This window comes from Dermochelys coriacea, chromosome 24, assembly GCF_009764565.3.
Source record: "Dermochelys coriacea isolate rDerCor1 chromosome 24, rDerCor1.pri.v4, whole genome shotgun sequence".
Classification (NCBI taxonomy): domain Eukaryota; kingdom Metazoa; phylum Chordata; order Testudines; family Dermochelyidae; genus Dermochelys; species Dermochelys coriacea.
Window position 1 is genome coordinate 8,868,205 of NC_050091.1, and position 15,996 is coordinate 8,884,200.

Consider the following 15,996-nt stretch of genomic DNA (forward strand, 5'->3'; position numbering starts at 1 on the left):
CTATAAATAACTCTCCCCCTGCTCCTCCCTCGGGAGCGTCTGGTGGGAGCTCCATCCCGGGGCCATTTCCCCACTGGGACTAGGGGCACATGCTGGGAGGGGGGGTATGTGCCGAGGGACAGTGCTGAGAGTGCCTGGCTCAGAGGTACCAGCCGGCACGAGGTGAAAGGGTGGCAGATGAGGGTGGGTGTGCCCAGCCTGTGGGGCAGGGAGTGGGCGGCTCCCAGGGGTACCTGTGAATTATGTGAACCTGAGCACAGCCCCTGTGCGTGTCCCTGGCCGCACCCAATCCTGTGCTGTGACCCATCAGCCCATGCTCAGTTCCCAGGTTTAGCTCTGGGGGTTCGGGGGAGCTGGGAGTTCCCCTGTGGATCAGGCTGTCCCCTGACGGCAGACGCGGGGGTGGCTAACCTCTACTTTGCTTCCTCTGTCTGTGTATATGGGGGTTGCTCTTGCGTGTGCATGTACACATGCGTGTGCATGCCTGGGGCACGTATGTCAACCACAAGCTCCCAGCCTCGCCCTCTCTGATCAATGGCACCTGATCCAGGGGGACCCGTGCCCAGTGGGCAACTCGCCCAGTGCCAAAGCAGAGTTGCACTGCCCTGTGATGCCCAGGTGCTGTCAGGCAGACACTGTCCCCCCTCACTCAGCCTAGCCAGGCCTGTCACTCTCTTGCTAGAATTCTTCAGTTCGTTAGTGATTAATTACCTTGGGAACCAATGGGCTACTTGGGCCATGGAGCAGACGGCAGGGCTGGGGCACTGTGCCCCTGTCAGTGCCATAATCCTGGTTCAGTGCCCTCCCCATGCAGCTGACTGAACACAGGTCCTCGATACCCCCTCTGTGCTGCCTGGCTGACCTTGTGTCTCACCTCCCTCCCCTTTGAATTGTGTCTCCCTCCAGCCTTGCCGGACCCCCCAGAGTCGCCCAAGTGCCTGGCCAGCCCGGCCGTGCACAGCTGCCCCACGGACCCTGGAAGCTGAGGTAAGGCCACAGCCGGCAGTAGGGTGTTGGGGGGGGGCGGCATTCTCTCCTGTGCTCTGCAATGCTTCCTCCTGACCAACAGGGGGTCTCTTCCCCCCACAATATTCAGGCTGCAAAGGGGCGGAGGCTGGCGCTCTCTGTGGTGTCCCAGGAGTGCTCTAGGCATATATATAGGTCAATAGTTAGGAGATAAGGTGCCAGCTGCAGGCACCTGTTGAGTATGGAGCCCAGCTCCTTGCAGGATCTGTGCACCTTGGAGGATTGTGTGTTTGGTGCCAATGGCTTCCTCTGGCAGCTCTCCTCAGGGGCGGGGCGGGGGTATTTCCATTGCAGTTTGATGTCCCGCCTGGCATGGGGTCTCGGACCCAGCGAGCCAGGATCTTGGGATGATGCAGAGCATAGCACAGGAATGGGGCAGGGTTGGTGGTTCAAGGCCGAAGCAGAGGGGATGTGGCAGTTCCGAGTTATTCACGGGGTGCAGAGCTGTGATCTTGGGTTCCCAGTTCAGATTGTCCCACAGTCTTGGAGTTTGGGCGCGGGAGGCTTGGATGCAGGGCTTCTGGGGCAGCTGGGGAGTTTGGTTTTGCCCCCTATGGCCTCTGGCCAACTCAGTGCTTCTGGCTATCTCAGCCCCGATCTCTCCCACCAATCGCCTGGGCCAAGCCCTTCCTTATCCCATCATGGTGACGTGGTGGGAGACCTCTCCCCGGCCTGGGTAACATGGCCTGTCACTTGCACGCAACCTTGCCTTGGCCAGGGATGGGGTAAAACTGGGGCCTCGGTTAGGCCCAGGGAAGAGCTGGAGTCCAGAAGCCGCTGTTCCCTGCTTTCTGAGGAAGGAGTGATTGGCTGGATACTGGGGCTTTCGCCCTGTGTTGTCTGCCCTGCCCTGAGTCAGCCATGGGGTAGCACTGCACTGGCATGGAGTAATAACTCACAGGCAGAGTAAGGTAGCTCCCATGGACTTGAAGGCTGGAGACACCCAGCCCTCCCCTGCCCTGCGCCCTTCTACAGCAGCCAGCCAGGAAAGTCACCCTTCCCCATGCAGCCTTCGCGCAGCATCCCGTGAGAACGGCTCTGGGAGCTGGAAATAGCATGGCACCTTCCCCCTGCTCCTAACTGTCCTGAACAAACCAGCCGGCTGATCCGTGTGGTCCAACAGACCCTCTGGGTGGTGCTGTCGATCCACAGGGCGCTGGCTGCTGACAATAAGCTAGGGGGAGAGGTAGATATGCTGTAGGGTAGGGATAGGGTCTAGAGTGACCTAGACAAATTGGAGGATTGGGCCAAAAGAAATCTGATGAGGTTCAACAAAGACAAGTGCAGAGTCCTGCACTTAGGACAGAAGAATCCCAGGCACTGCTATAGGCTGGGGACGGACTGGCTAAGCGGCAGTTCTGCAGAAAAGGACCTAGGGGTTACAGTGGCCGAGAAGCTGGATAAGAGTCAGCAGTGTTCCCTTGTTGCTAAGAAAGCTAACGGCATATTGGGCTGCATTAGTAGGAGCATTGCCAGCAGATCGAGAGAAGTGATTATTCCCCTCTATTCGGTACTGGTGAGGCCACATCTGGAGTACTGCGCCCAGATTTGGGCCCCCCACTACAGAAAGGTTGTGGACAAATTGGAGAGAGTCCAGCGGAGGGCAACGAAAATGAATAGGGGGCTGGGGCACATGCCTTACGAGGAGAGGCTGAGGGAACGGGGATTGTTTAGTCTGCAGAAGAGAAGAATGAGGGGGGATTTGAGATCAGCCTTCAACTACCTGAAGGGGGGTTCCAAAGAGGATGGAACTCAGCTGTTCTCAGTGGTAGCAGATGACAGAACGAGGAGTAATGGTCTGAAGTTGCAGTGGGGGAGGTTTAGGTTGGATATTAGGAAACACTGTTTCACTAGGAGGGTGGTGAAGCACTGGAATGGGTTACCTAGGGAGGTGGTGGAATCTCCATCCTTAGAGGTTTTTAAGGTCAGGCTTGACAAAGCTCTGGCTGGGATGATTTAGTTGGGGATTGGTCCTGCTTTGAGCAAGGGGTTGGACTAGATGACCTCCTGAGGTCTCTTCCTCTTCTAATATTCTATGATTCTGTGATTCTATGACTGGCAAACACCGCACTGCACTGAAGGTCTGAGATCTAAAAGCACTTTACAAAGTTACCGTCGTTCCCATTTTACAGATGGGTAAACTGAGGCACAGAGACGCTCAGGCCACTAATTTCAAACGTGGCCACTGCTTTGGGTACTGGATGTGAGGCAGCCAGGGTCTGGTATGAACAGAGTTCACCTGCCACTCCGATTCGGGCACCTAAAGAAGGGCCGGATAGTCAATGGTTCCGAACACCCCACAGATCCCTGGTGTGCTGGAATACTCAGACCCCACATCTGCAGCCCAGTGGGCAATACTGCCCCTAAAACCTCTTAACACAGGCAACCAGGATTAGAGGCCACTTTGGAAAATGTTGGCCTCATTGACTTGTTGATGGCCAAGCTATAAATGAGTATGAGCAGTGGGATCCGAACTGGAGTTAGTCTAGAAAATTTTTATGAAAATTTTTTTGCTGAAAAATGCCAGTTTGTCAGAACTGAAATTGTTTGTGGGGAGAGGGTCAGATGTGGGCAAATTTCCCAGCTTGAAATTTTTTTTGAAAAAAAAAATTAATAAAATAAAATAAAATTAAATTAAATTAAAATAAAGGCTAGAAACTGTGGAAATGGGACATTCTGATATGTTCCAAAGGAAGAGTTTCATATTTTGTTTTGTTGTTTGAAACACCTTTTTGTTGCCAAGTGTACCGTAATGTAGGCTTTTAAAAAAACGGTTCCACGGAAGGGAAACGTCAAATACGAAAGAAAACGGTTCAGAATGATGAAAACAAAAGGTTTCGATTGCCCCAGACTGAAAAGTAATTGGTTCATGGCACTTTTGAGATTTCAGAGTAGCAGCCGTGTTAGTCTGTGTGTGTGGTAACACCCATTGTTTCATGTTCTCTATGTATATAAAGCTCCCCACTGTATTTTCCACTGAATGCGTCCGATTAAGTGATCTGTAGCTCATGAAAGCTTATGCTCAAATAAATGTCAGGTTTCAGAGTAGTAGCTGTGTTAGTCTGTATTCGCAAAAAGAAAAGGAGTACTTGTGGCACCTTAGAGACTAACAAATTTATTTGAGCATAAGCTTTCGTGAGCTACAGCTCACTTCATCAGCTCACGAAAGCTTATGCTCAAATAAATTTGTTAGTCTCTAAAGTGCCACAAGTACTCCTTATCTTTTGAGATTGGGATTTTTCATCTTAATTTGGGATGGAAAAAAAATTCAAAATCATGCAAGTTCTTGTGGGATGGGAAAACAGATCCCCCCACCCAGCTCAGCAGGGTCTTTTTCAGTCTGACACGGGATCCTTTCTGGGGGAGACTGAAACCAACAACCTTCCACCCAGCCTTTTACCCACTGATCTGTTCCAGCACATCTGGCAGCTTTTCCAGGGGAGCATCCCTCCGCTACTCCCCTGTCTGCTGTGGCCTTGGAAGCAGCGGGATGGCAGCCTGTCTATCGCTGTACTTATGGCGCCAAGGCCGGTGTGTGGGGGCAGGGACTCCGCAGCCGGAACGCAGCATCGCCAGTAGACAAAGCACAGAGATGCCCTTAGGAAACGGGCATCAGCTTTTTAAACAAGTCAGATTGGTTGTTTCCACCCGCCCCTTTCCCTAAAAGAAATGAAAGTGATAAACTGCCCCCACACACACACACTCGTCCCTGGCTCCGTCGATGGCAACGGGTTTTGGGCTCATAACCATAACCCGTTCCAGTTTCCAGAATAAAAGTTGCAGGAACAGAAATGGGGCCCCTTGTGCTCAGTGCAGACTGGCCCAGGGTGGTGCCCAGCATGGACTGGTCCAGATCTGGCCCAGGGGAAGGAATGCCCAGTGTGGACGGAGGGTGCTGAGTCTGGACTGGCCCTAGGCATGCGGGTGTATGCCAGGCGTGTAGTGACTGGTCCCAGGTGCTGTTGGCACCAGCTTGCTATGGGGGTGCAGTGATTCACACTAGCAGAGTGAGAGGTGTCTAGCACACCGCTGGGCCAGGGGTGCACGCTCCTGTCTGTGTTAATATTGGCACTGTGATGTAACAACGAGGTCCTGACCTCTGGGATCTCTTAGGATCTCACTATCCCGTGGTGTCCCAGCTCAACTCCGCCTGCAGGCTTTCGAAACGCCCCTCCACTTCCCAGGAGCTGCGGCTGGAGACAGGGGCCCAGATCCTCTGCTGATGCAAACCAGCTCATTTAAACCCCTTTGCACCTGCTGTGGATCTGGGTCCAGGGTCACTTTTGTCACCTCCTGTCCTCATGGCAGCGAAAGGGGGACACGTCCCCACCGCGCTTCTGGCAGCAGTGCCCAGGGCTTTGATGCTTGCCAAAGATGTGGCGTGTGTGTCGATCAAAAGCAATTACAGCCCTGCCCAGACTGAAACTAACGAGTCCCTCCTGACTCCCCTTCCCGGTCCCCCCGTTCGGTGCCCCCCCGCAGCCAGCTCCTTCCTGCTCACAAATGGATCCGAAAGCAGAGTCACTTCTCCCCCTGCATAAATTACTCCCAGGCGGTTTCTGTCAGGTTCATATTCTTATTCGTAAAGGCGACGGGGACTGAATTATTTATATTTTAATTTCCAATGCAGCCAGCCGAGGGCCCGGGGGAAGGATGGAGGGGTGCACAGGGTGGACGAGTCTGGAGAGCAGGCCAGGATCTCACCTGCTCAGCAGTGTGTACCATAGCCCCTGCACTGCCAGCAGCTGGCAGGGATTCTCCTTTAGCAGTGGGGAGGGGCTATGGTTTGGGAGACAAGGAGGGGCAAGGGGCAGGCTAAGCAGGGGGAATGGGGAAGCTGAAATCACATAGTGGGGGCTGCCACGCCTGGTCAGCTCATCGCTCCATCGCACCTCGGTGTCCTCCCTGTCTCCCTCCAGTGGCTGGTTCATGTGTAGCAGTTTGGCAGAGGGTTCTTTAGCCCCACAGCCAGAGGGTCTGAGCTCCAGAGGCTGTGGGTTCAATCCCAGGCAACGAAGCAGGCGAGGGGAAGCAGCCAAGTCAGGCCATGGGGAAGCTGTAGGTTGCAGGGGCTCTCGGGGCTCCTGAGGGGGCACAGTGCACCAGGCTGGCTGGGCTCTCCTAAAAGCTGCAACTGGATCCAGCTGTTCCCCCCTCCCCGCCCCTGAACCCAGGGCCCTGTTGCACTGGGCACTGCACAGCTACTGAGTGAAAGACAGTCCCTCCCCTGAAGAGCTCACAGGCTGAACAGACCAGACAGACAGTGGCTGGGAAGGGAAACTGAGGCACAGCACAGCAGAGTGACTTGCCCACAGTCACTGATTCAGGGGAAATCCCCTTCTGACACTGTTCAGTTGGTGGTAGGCTCAGGCCCTAAAGCTGAAGGGTCCCTAGTCCTTTATAAACCCCTTCTTCTCTCTAATGCAACAGTGGCTGGTCCCATTAGCTGTGGACCCTGTTCAGCCCTTGGCCTCAAGGACATCATGTGGCGGGGAGTTCCACAAGTTACTCATTAGAAAACATTTTCTTTCCTCATGCTGAGCATTAGTTGCCTTTTAACTTCATTTGTCCCTCCCCCTACTGCGAAGGGAAAGGATGAATCCAGCCCCAGTGCAGGGGGAGGGGGCAGTTTTAAGCCAAGCCGCTCCCTACGATCTCAGTGATATATTAATGCTTGGGGGAGGATGCATTTGACTCATAGGGTGCAGGGCTGAGTGTGAGCTGGGGGGGGCGGAGGTCAGGACTCCTGGGTTCCATTCCCACCTCATGTGAAATAGGGGTTGGAAGCAGAAGTAAAGCTGAAAGAAGGAGTCTCTATTGTGTTGTACGGACCTGGTTATTAGATGCCAAGACCCAGCTCTTCCTTCGACCCAGCGTCGCTGGCCTGGAGGAAGCGGAAGAGCCAGCTGGAGCGTGGGCTAAAATTAGCCACCACTCCGAGACAGCAGAATATAATGTGGGACTGATGAGATGTCATACATTAAATTTACATTTTGAATGGCCCAGGGTAAGAATTATATTGGCATGTGAGGGCCTGGGTTTTAATTGGCGTAATATTTCATTTAATTACATTGTCTATTTCAGACACCCGGCATCTTCAATAGTAATAACGTTTCTCAATAGAGCGCCATTAAATCTGTGCCATTAACTCAGCATTAGCTCCTTTAACTGCTTGGTGCCTGCTTGGTGAGTGGGGCGTATTGGTCAGGGCATTGCAGCTGCCTGCAGTGGGTGGGAGCTAGACCCCACTTTCTGTGACCTAGTGGATGGAGCACTGGACTGGGAGCCAGGATGGCTGGGTTTGATTCATTGCTCTGCTACTGGCCTGCTGGGTGAATGTGGGCAAGTCACGTCATTTCTCTGTGTCTCGGTTTCCCCTCCTGCCTTTTGTCTGTCTGGTGTGTTGCGACGGAGCCCTGGGGGTGTCTCTCACTAGGTGCATGTGCAGCGCCTGACGCAACAGGGCCCTAATTTGGGCTGGTGCTGCTGTGATATGAATAATAAAGGAAAGGGACATTGGAATGGGTAGAACTTGGAGCAGAGAAAGAGCTCAGAGGGAATGTGGTTTAGTGGTTAGATCAGGCAATGAGCTAGGACTCCTGGATTCTGTCCCCAGCTTTGGGAGGCAAGTGTGGGCTAGTGCTTAGATCTGGGAGCTAGGACTCCTGGGTTCTATTTGCAGCTCGGTCACTGACTTGCTGTGTGATCCTTAAGCCAAGTCTCTGCCCTCTTGTGACTCAGTTTCCCCCTCTGTGATACAGGGTTATTTATACCTGACTCCATATTGGATTTAGACCTGACCCCTGGGTGTGTTTTAAGCATCTTGAGGTCCTGGGAGGGGCTGCTGAGAGCTTCATGGTGACTGAAGGATAGAATTAGGGGTCAAAAGCCCCAACCCCCAGCTAGAGCTGAAGGAGAATCCCCGTTAGCAGTGACGGGAATCTGACACACAGGCGAGCAGTTCTGTTTCCATCCAGCAGAGGGAGCTGGTGTGCCCATTGCATCTCCTCCACCTGTCTCTGGCCCTGGGGTCCGAGCAGATTTTGTTCCCTAGCGCCGCAGCCCAGAGTGTAGCTGAGACCAGCGGCCCTGGTTCTCCTGGCCCCTGGCGGGGGGCTGCAGCGTGGGTGTGTGGGGAGGTGGAACTCTCACTGCCTTTGCCAGCAGGAACGTGCTTAATGGCCAGTGTTGTTTGTGAGAGGGACTTTGGGGACAACAGCCTCGCAGACATGACGGGCACCGACCCCTCGCTCCCTGCGCTTGTCTCCAGCCTGCAACACTGAGCTGCCGAGCGTCAGAGCCTTGATCTGTAAACAGGAACATTTAAAAGCTTTATTTCTTCTTTTCCCACAGCGTTAAAATGAGATGGGAATAGAACCCAGGAGTCCTGGCTCCCAGCCTGTCCCCATTGCAGCCACTAGACGCCCCCCTGCAGAACTGGGGCTAGAACCCAGGAGCCCTGACTCCCAGCCCCACCCAGCAGTCTCCCCCCTCCCAGCCAGGGTAGCGGCTGCCGAGAAGCAGGTCTGCATTCTTGCCCCTTTTCATGCCCTAGTGACGGGTGCCCATCAAATGCCCCTCCTCCACGCCCGTCCCGTCACGCTGAGCCCCACCTGCACCAAGGCCGTGGCATCCCCTACTCTCCCGGCACCTGGCACCGGCCCAAGGCTGCTTGGCGCATCCCCGTGGGCTGCCGGCAGCATTAGGCAGCCCCGCCTTGCCCCTCTCCCCTGGCGCTGTGCCCCGCCCGGCTGGGTCGGCGTGAGGCCATGACACTGAACGGCGGCTCGTTTCTGGAAAAGCCCTGGGCACCGGGAAGTCGAGCGGCCTCTGGAGGGCTTGGCTGGGTCCCAGCTGCTGCGCAATAGCTAGGAAGGAGGTGGCGGGCGACGGGCTGGAGAGCTGGGAATGGGAGGGATCTGTGGGGCAGCCTGATGGGGGGAGAATGGCATCCTGATGCAGCTCCAGGTTGGCACAGAGACCCAGACCGGGTTCCCTAGTGCTCACCCCACTGGGCTGAGACACCAGGGCTGGCAGCTGGGATCTGTCCCGTTGGGCATGGAAAACCTCCCACCGTGGGGGAGCCCTCTCCCTCCTTGGCCCAAAGGCAGAGTTCCCAGCCCCACCCCGTGCCCAGCCCGGAGTGCCCCAGGGGCTGTGCTAGCCACAGGCAAGCTAGGCAGCTGTCCGGGGCTGCAGATTTCTGGGCCGTTGCCTAGGGTGGCAGATTTAGCCCGGCCACCCAGCCATCCTGAGCGGCACGGTGACCTCGTGTGCCAGGTCACCAGGTCACTGGCTCAGAGCTGAAAGGGTGGCATGCTGCAGCCTTGCCTTGAGCAACCTCTCTGCAGGCTGAGCACATGCACCCCCTGTGCCCACCTTGGCATCAGTCTGCCTGGCCCGGTGGGTGCATGATGCTCATCGCGATGCCCAGCGGCACACAGCAGGGGCGGGTGCCCACTGGGCCTGAGGATTCTCTTCCATCACCCGGAGAGAGCCTGGGGGTGGGGGGAATCGCAGCCCCGGGGACACAGCCCCATAGAGGGAATGGGGGAGGGGCTTGCAGGATGCTCAGAAATGGGGCTCCCAAGCCAACCCCTTGGCCGAGACCAGCCTGCACCCACTGGCCTGCTGGGGGGAAGTGGGAGCCGGTCCCACCTTAACCCCATGCCGGGGAGGGCAGCTTGTGTCTTCCTCCCCTGGGGGGGATAGCAATGACGGAAGAATAAACCACAGCACAGCCGGGTGGTGGGGGAGTTGCCTAGTCCCTTTGCCCAGGGCTCCCCCCCGCTCCCCAGTCCTGGCAGGGCAGTTTGAGAGGCTCCTTGGCCACATCTGGGAGCAGCCAATGGAGCCACAGGCTGCTGTGGTCTGCAAAACACAGGGTGATACGTGCCTCCCCAGCCCCAGCCGCAGCCTCTTGGGCCAGGGGGCTGTGTCCCGGCTTGTTCGTTTTGTCACTGAGGAGATGCTAAGGGCTGTGGAAACCAGGGATCAGTGGGGCAGGGTTAGAGCCAGGGGGAGCTGCTGTGCTTGCCAGCTCCAGCCCGGACACAGGGGTCCCTGCTGGTTGACCCATTGATGGGTCGCCCCTCTATTGTGACCCTCAGGCAGGATTTAAACCCAGGTCTGTGGAGAGGAACGACCATTGCTTTAGCTCAAGCTACAGCTAAACCCCTGCTCTCCCCCACCTCTACCCTATAGGTTGACCCACAGCCTCTACGCTAAGCCAGAGGTGGGATCTCCCCAGATCTGGCATCTCCATAACCCGGCCCGAGCAGCCCGACTTCAAACCCTCTCAGCTCACTCTCAGCTGACCCCTGGATGCTTTTCAGTCATTTCCCCTCCCAGAGGCCTTGCTGGCCTAATGCAGTGATGTCTTGAAAGGCCAGCCCGTAGACAAGGCAATGTGGCCTACCAGGCAGGGTGCTAGGCAGGACACCTGGGTTCTTTTCCCACCTCTGCCACTGACCAGCTCTGATCTTGAGCAAAGCACTTTCCCTCTTGGTGCCTCCATTTCCCTTCCCGCCCTGAGGAGCCTGCACTCTGTCTCTCACTATATGCTTGTCCAGCGCCTGGCGCCCTGGGGCCTGGATCGTCACAGATTCCAAGGCCCGAGGGGACCATTGTGATCATTTACTCGGACGTCTTGGATAGCTCGGGCCAGAAAGCTACCCCAAAGGAATTCCTAGAGCAGAGCTGTTAGAGAAACAGCCAGTCTTGGTCAGTGACGGCGAATCCACCATCTGTTCTGATGGTTAATAACCCACCTGTTAAAAACATGCAGTCTGAATGTGTCTAGCTTCAGCTGCCAGCCATTGGATCGTGTTCGACCTTTCTCGGCTAGACTGAAGAGCCCATTATTAAATATTTGTTCCCCATTTAGGTACTTATACACTGTGATCAAGTCATCCCTTAGCATTCTCTTTGTTAAGTTAAATAGAATCACCTCCTCCTGGAGTCTGTCGCTGTAAGGCAGGTTTTCTAACCTTTTAATCATCCTTGGGGGTCTTCTCTGACCCCTCTGCAATTTATCAACATCCTTGAACTGTGGGCACCAGAACTGGATGCAAGATCCCAACAGCGGCCTCACCAGTGCCAGATACGGAGGTAAAATAACCTCTCCGCTCCTACTCCTGATTCCCGTTTATACATCCCAGGATTTTAGCCCATTTGGCCACAGCATCGCACTGGGAGCTCACATTCAGCAGGACCCCCCTTCCCTCCCAATCTTGTTCAGAGTCCCTGCTTCCTAGGACAGAATCCCCGTCCTGTAAGTATGGTTTGCGTTCCTTGTTCCTAGATGTATGCATGTGCCCTCAGTTTAGCCAGTGATCCAGATCACTCTGTATCAGTGACCCGTCCTCTTCATTATTCACCACTTCCCCAATTTTTGCATCATCTACAAGCTTTATCAGTGATGATTTTATGTTTTCTTCATTCATAAAAATGTTAAATAGGGTGGGGCCAAGAACTGATCCCTGTGGGACCCCACTAGAAACACACCCCCTCAATGTTTTGAATTACATCTGGAGATCTATCAGTTAGCCAGCTTTTAATCCATTTCATTTGTGCCATGTTAATTTTATATCTTTCCACTTTTTTAATCAAAATGCCGTGCAGTACCAAGTCAAACACTGTACAGAAGTTTGTCTGTTACATCAACACTATTACTTTTATCAATCAATCTTGTAATCGCATCAAAAAAAGATCAAGTTAGACAAGATTTATTTTCCATAAGCCCATGTTGATTGGCATTAATTATATTACCCTCCTTTAATTCTTTATTAATCGAGTGTCATGTCAGCCACTGCATTATCTTGCAGGGGGCAGTGTCAGACCGACAGGCCTATAATTACCCGGTCATTCCATTTATCCTTTTTAAATATTGGCACATCAGCAGCTTTCTTCTAGTCTTCTGGAAATTCCCCAGTATTCCAAGATGTATTGAAAAGCAATATTAATGGTCCAGCGAGCTCCTCAGCCAGATCTGTTAAAACTCTTGGATACAAGTTATCCAGACCTGCCGATTTAAAAATGTCTAACTTTAGTAGCTGCTGTTTATCCTCCAGAGATACTAGTGGAAATAAGAGTCTTATCTTCTGTTTTTCTCCTAAATACAGAATAGAAAAATTAATTGAACACTTCTGCTTTTTCTGGATTGTTCTTGATAATTCTACCATTTCCATCTACTGATGGACCAGTATCATTGTTAAGATTCTTTTTTTCCCTAATATACTCTAAAAAACTCGTTATGGTCCTTAACTCTGCTGGACATAGCAGTCTCCTTGTGTCCTTTGCTTCCCTTATCAATTTGCTACAGTTCCTAGCTTCTGATTGTCACGGAGTCTCCGGGTGATGCTCTGGAACTGCTCCCTACAAAGCCAGGCAGGACTCTGGTGAAGTCTCCTTTCTGTGAGCAGACTGTTTTCAGGACACACAGCTCACACAACTTTCACCTTCCTGGGTCTGACCTTGGAGCCTTCAGTATCTTTTGCCCCTCTGTGCACTTCCCACAGCGAGTCCGCCAAGACAGGGTCCTGGGGAAGCCAGAGGGTCCTGCCCCCCAACCCTGCAGTCAGACGTGACTCTCAGCCAGCCAGTAAAACAGAGGTTTATTAGACAACAGGATCACGGTCTAAACCAGAGCTTGTAGGTGCAGAGAACAGGACCCCTCAGCTGGGTCCATTTTGGGGGGCAATGAGTCAGACAACCATGTCTGCACTTCACTCCATGTCCCCAGCCAGCCCCCAACTTCCTCACTCTCCAGCCCCTCCTCCTCTGGGCTTTGTCCCTTTCCCGGGCCAGGTGGTCACCTGATTCCTTTGTTCTCCAACCCTTCAGCTCTCACCTTGCAGGGGGAAGGGCCAGGCCATCAGTTGCCAGGAAACAGGGTGTCGGCCATTCTCTGTGTCCAGACCCCTGCACACACCTGCCCTCTAGGGCTCTGCAATGATCATACACCCTTATCTCACCACCCACATACTTAAGAACTGCATAGGGGAAACTGAGGCACCCCCACAATATTCAGAGGAAACATTAAGAACAGTCCCACTTCGTCACACTGATTTAATTTTGTTACTAACAACTTCCCCTCTTTTCCATTTTATATATATTATTTTTTTATTTTTATAGCTGTCTTCACTTCCCCTCTAAACCAGACTATTGGCTTTTTTTTAACTAATACAGCCTTCTTCCTTGATTGTGAAATTGTGTTTTCTTGGGCATCCACTAAAGCGTTCTTAAACAATTCCCAAAGATTGTTCACATTTTTCTGATTAAATTATTCCTCCCAGCTAATCTGGCTCATAATTGTTTTCAACTTTGTGAAACTGGCCCTTGTAAAGCACCAAGTATATCTATTGCTGGTCTGGACTTTATTCTGTGTGTACATTATAAATGTGATCAAGTCTTGATCACTTATACCTCAGTTACCATTAATTGTTAGGTCTGTGATCTGTTCCTCTTTATCTGTCAAGACAAGGTCTAATATAGAATTCCCCTGTGTTGGCTGCAACGTGTTTTGAGTTAGGAAATTGCAATCTATAATATTTAGAAATTCCAAGGATGTTTCACAGCTGACAGCATGAGACCTCCGGTTTGTGTCACTCAAACTGAAATCTCCCATGATCAGGCAGTTCTTGTTTTTGGTTTTTTGTTACACATTTTAGACAGGTGTGTAAGGAGTTGGTTGCCCTGCTGCCTAGTGTGATCAGGGGGCTTTCAGGTGCACTGTAAACCAAAGTAGGAAAGGGGTAGCCGTGTTGGCAGGACACTTAACTGGGACCTAGGAGACCCGCTTCTATTCCCACCTCCAAATATATATATATATATGTATATATATATATATATATATATATATATATATATTTAAATTATGGTGTACCTCAGTTTCCCCACCAGTTAAATGGAGAGAAAGAGGACCTTAGCAGATAAATCCCAGAACTCTCCACTTGTTTATTGCCGTAGCGGTGGGGATCAGCACCCCACCCAGACATGCAGCCCACTTCTCTACCTGTGGCACATTAATTTCTCTACAAGTTCCCAGCCCAGGTGACGCATCCGCAGTTAGAGATGATATTTAAATTGCAGCAAAGCACCAATTTGAGGCTGACACAAATTACCACTGAACGGGCCTGCGGGAGCGGTTGTTACTGGCTGGGTCCTCTTTGACGCAGAGCTTAATTGTCTGCCATTAAATTTGCATTAAACCACAAAATGTTGCTGAATGAGAGATGAGGGTATGCGCGGGGGGGGGGGCAATTCTCTGGCCTCTTTGCCCCACCCTGGCAGCATAAAAGGACCTTGGAGTGGGTGGAAACAGCCTCTCTGTGCACCAGCCCTGCTGCTAGCCCCTGCTCCCAGCCCCGCCAGCATTGGAAGTGTGGTCAGAGCACACTGCGCTCTGGCTGTTCTCTGTCCCCGAAGGGATCATGGAAGTACACAGTAAGTTAGAGCCACCTCGGGACTGCTCTAACTTATATCCTGGCTGGGCTGCCTGGATACAGGTGTTCAAAGGGGGCTCAGAGCAGCTTCCCATCCCCATGTCCGTCCCTGTCCCACATGCAGGAATGGGACACCCCCTCCGAGAGTCAGGCCTGGAAACTGCAGTCCAGGCTCCCATCTCCCCTCTCGGGGATGATAAGGGAGCCATGGGGATGAAGTGAGCTGTAGCTCACGAAAGTTTATGCTCAAATAAATTTGTTAGTCTCTAAGGTGCCACAAGTCCTCCTTTTCTTTTTTATGGGGATTTGAGCACTGGAGAGGAGATGAATCTTCCCTCTGCAGGGCTATGACCTTTGTCCCCATCATGTTCCCATGCTGTTGGATGGGAGAAGCTGCCTTGGGAGACCGGGGCAGCTTGAAGGTGGGAACAGGTCCCGGGGCTATCTTTGTTACTGTGCAAGCACTGTGCATGGTTGTTACCCTGTGGTCACAGACACCAGGGACCAGACCCACAGGTGGGGTAGCTGCCCGTTAGCCTTGTGCCTGCTAAGCATCATTCTGCAGCTGCCCCTCCTGGGGGCTGAGCTGTTGCAATGTGAGGAAAGGACCCTAGAGAGGGTGTTTGTGTCTCAACAGCCTTTGTTCGGTGGGAGAGGCGGGACTGAGAGAGGGAAGCAACTCACCTAGGGCCACACTGGCAGAGTGAGGAAATAGGACCCAGGAGTCCTGGCCCCCCACCCCCGCCGCCTGGCTCTAACCATTAGACTCCATTACCCTCCCAGAGCTGGGACTAGAACTCAGGAATCCGGGCTCCCCCAAGCTCCTTCCTCTAACCATTAGACCCCATTCCCCTCCCAGAGCTGGGAACAGAACCGGGCCCTGCTCTAATCATTAGTCCCCAGTCCCCTGCCAGAGCCTGAGAATAGACCCCAGTCCCTATCCCATAACCTCTAGCGGCCCAAAGCCTGCTCTCCATGCTCACAGAATGAGTTCCAGGAGTGCTGGGCCATGCCAGCGAGGGGCTGGGGGAAGCCGGGGGGCGAGGGGAAGAGGCTGAGCCCAGCTTTTCAGCAGCAGTGTAATTAACCGCGCTAATGACGCGTGTGGCAGCGACAGCAGCGCTGGGATCTTTCTTTAAAAATAATAGAGCGGAAAAAGAACTGATGGATTCAGAGAGAGGGAGAGGTGGGGGGGAAGGGTGAGACCGGCTGTTGCGGGGTGGGCCCGGACTCCTGGGTTCTCTCCGCAGCTCTGACACAGTCACTGGCCTAGGGATCCCAGCCACCGGTTGCTGGAAAGCAGCTACGTCCAGGCCACGGCAACAAGCAATAACTGGAGCTGGACTGAGGCCAGAGCTACTGACTCCTCAGCACCTGGAGGATTTCGATCCGTGGCCTCCTGTTTGGGTCTCAACGGGGCAGAGCAGCCAAGCCAGCCGCACGTTGGCACCCCCAACCCAACCTGTCTGCGCACCCTCCCTCCCTCCAGCTCTGATGCCTTCCCTGCCCCCTTGCCAGTTGCCTG

General features: G+C 53.3%; 1 protein-coding gene across 2 annotated transcripts in view; it reads left to right on the top strand.

The window, feature by feature from the left end:
* SEMA6C (semaphorin 6C) overlaps positions 1-15,996 on the top strand; it is an 88,739-nt gene that overhangs the window by 27,859 nt on the left and 44,884 nt on the right. For both annotated transcript variants that reach the window (XM_038382722.2, XM_043502042.1), the window contains one exon: positions 907-987. The gene's annotated coding sequence lies outside the window, so the exon portion shown is untranslated. Of the gene's footprint in view, positions 1-906; positions 988-15,996 lie in introns of those variants that run through there.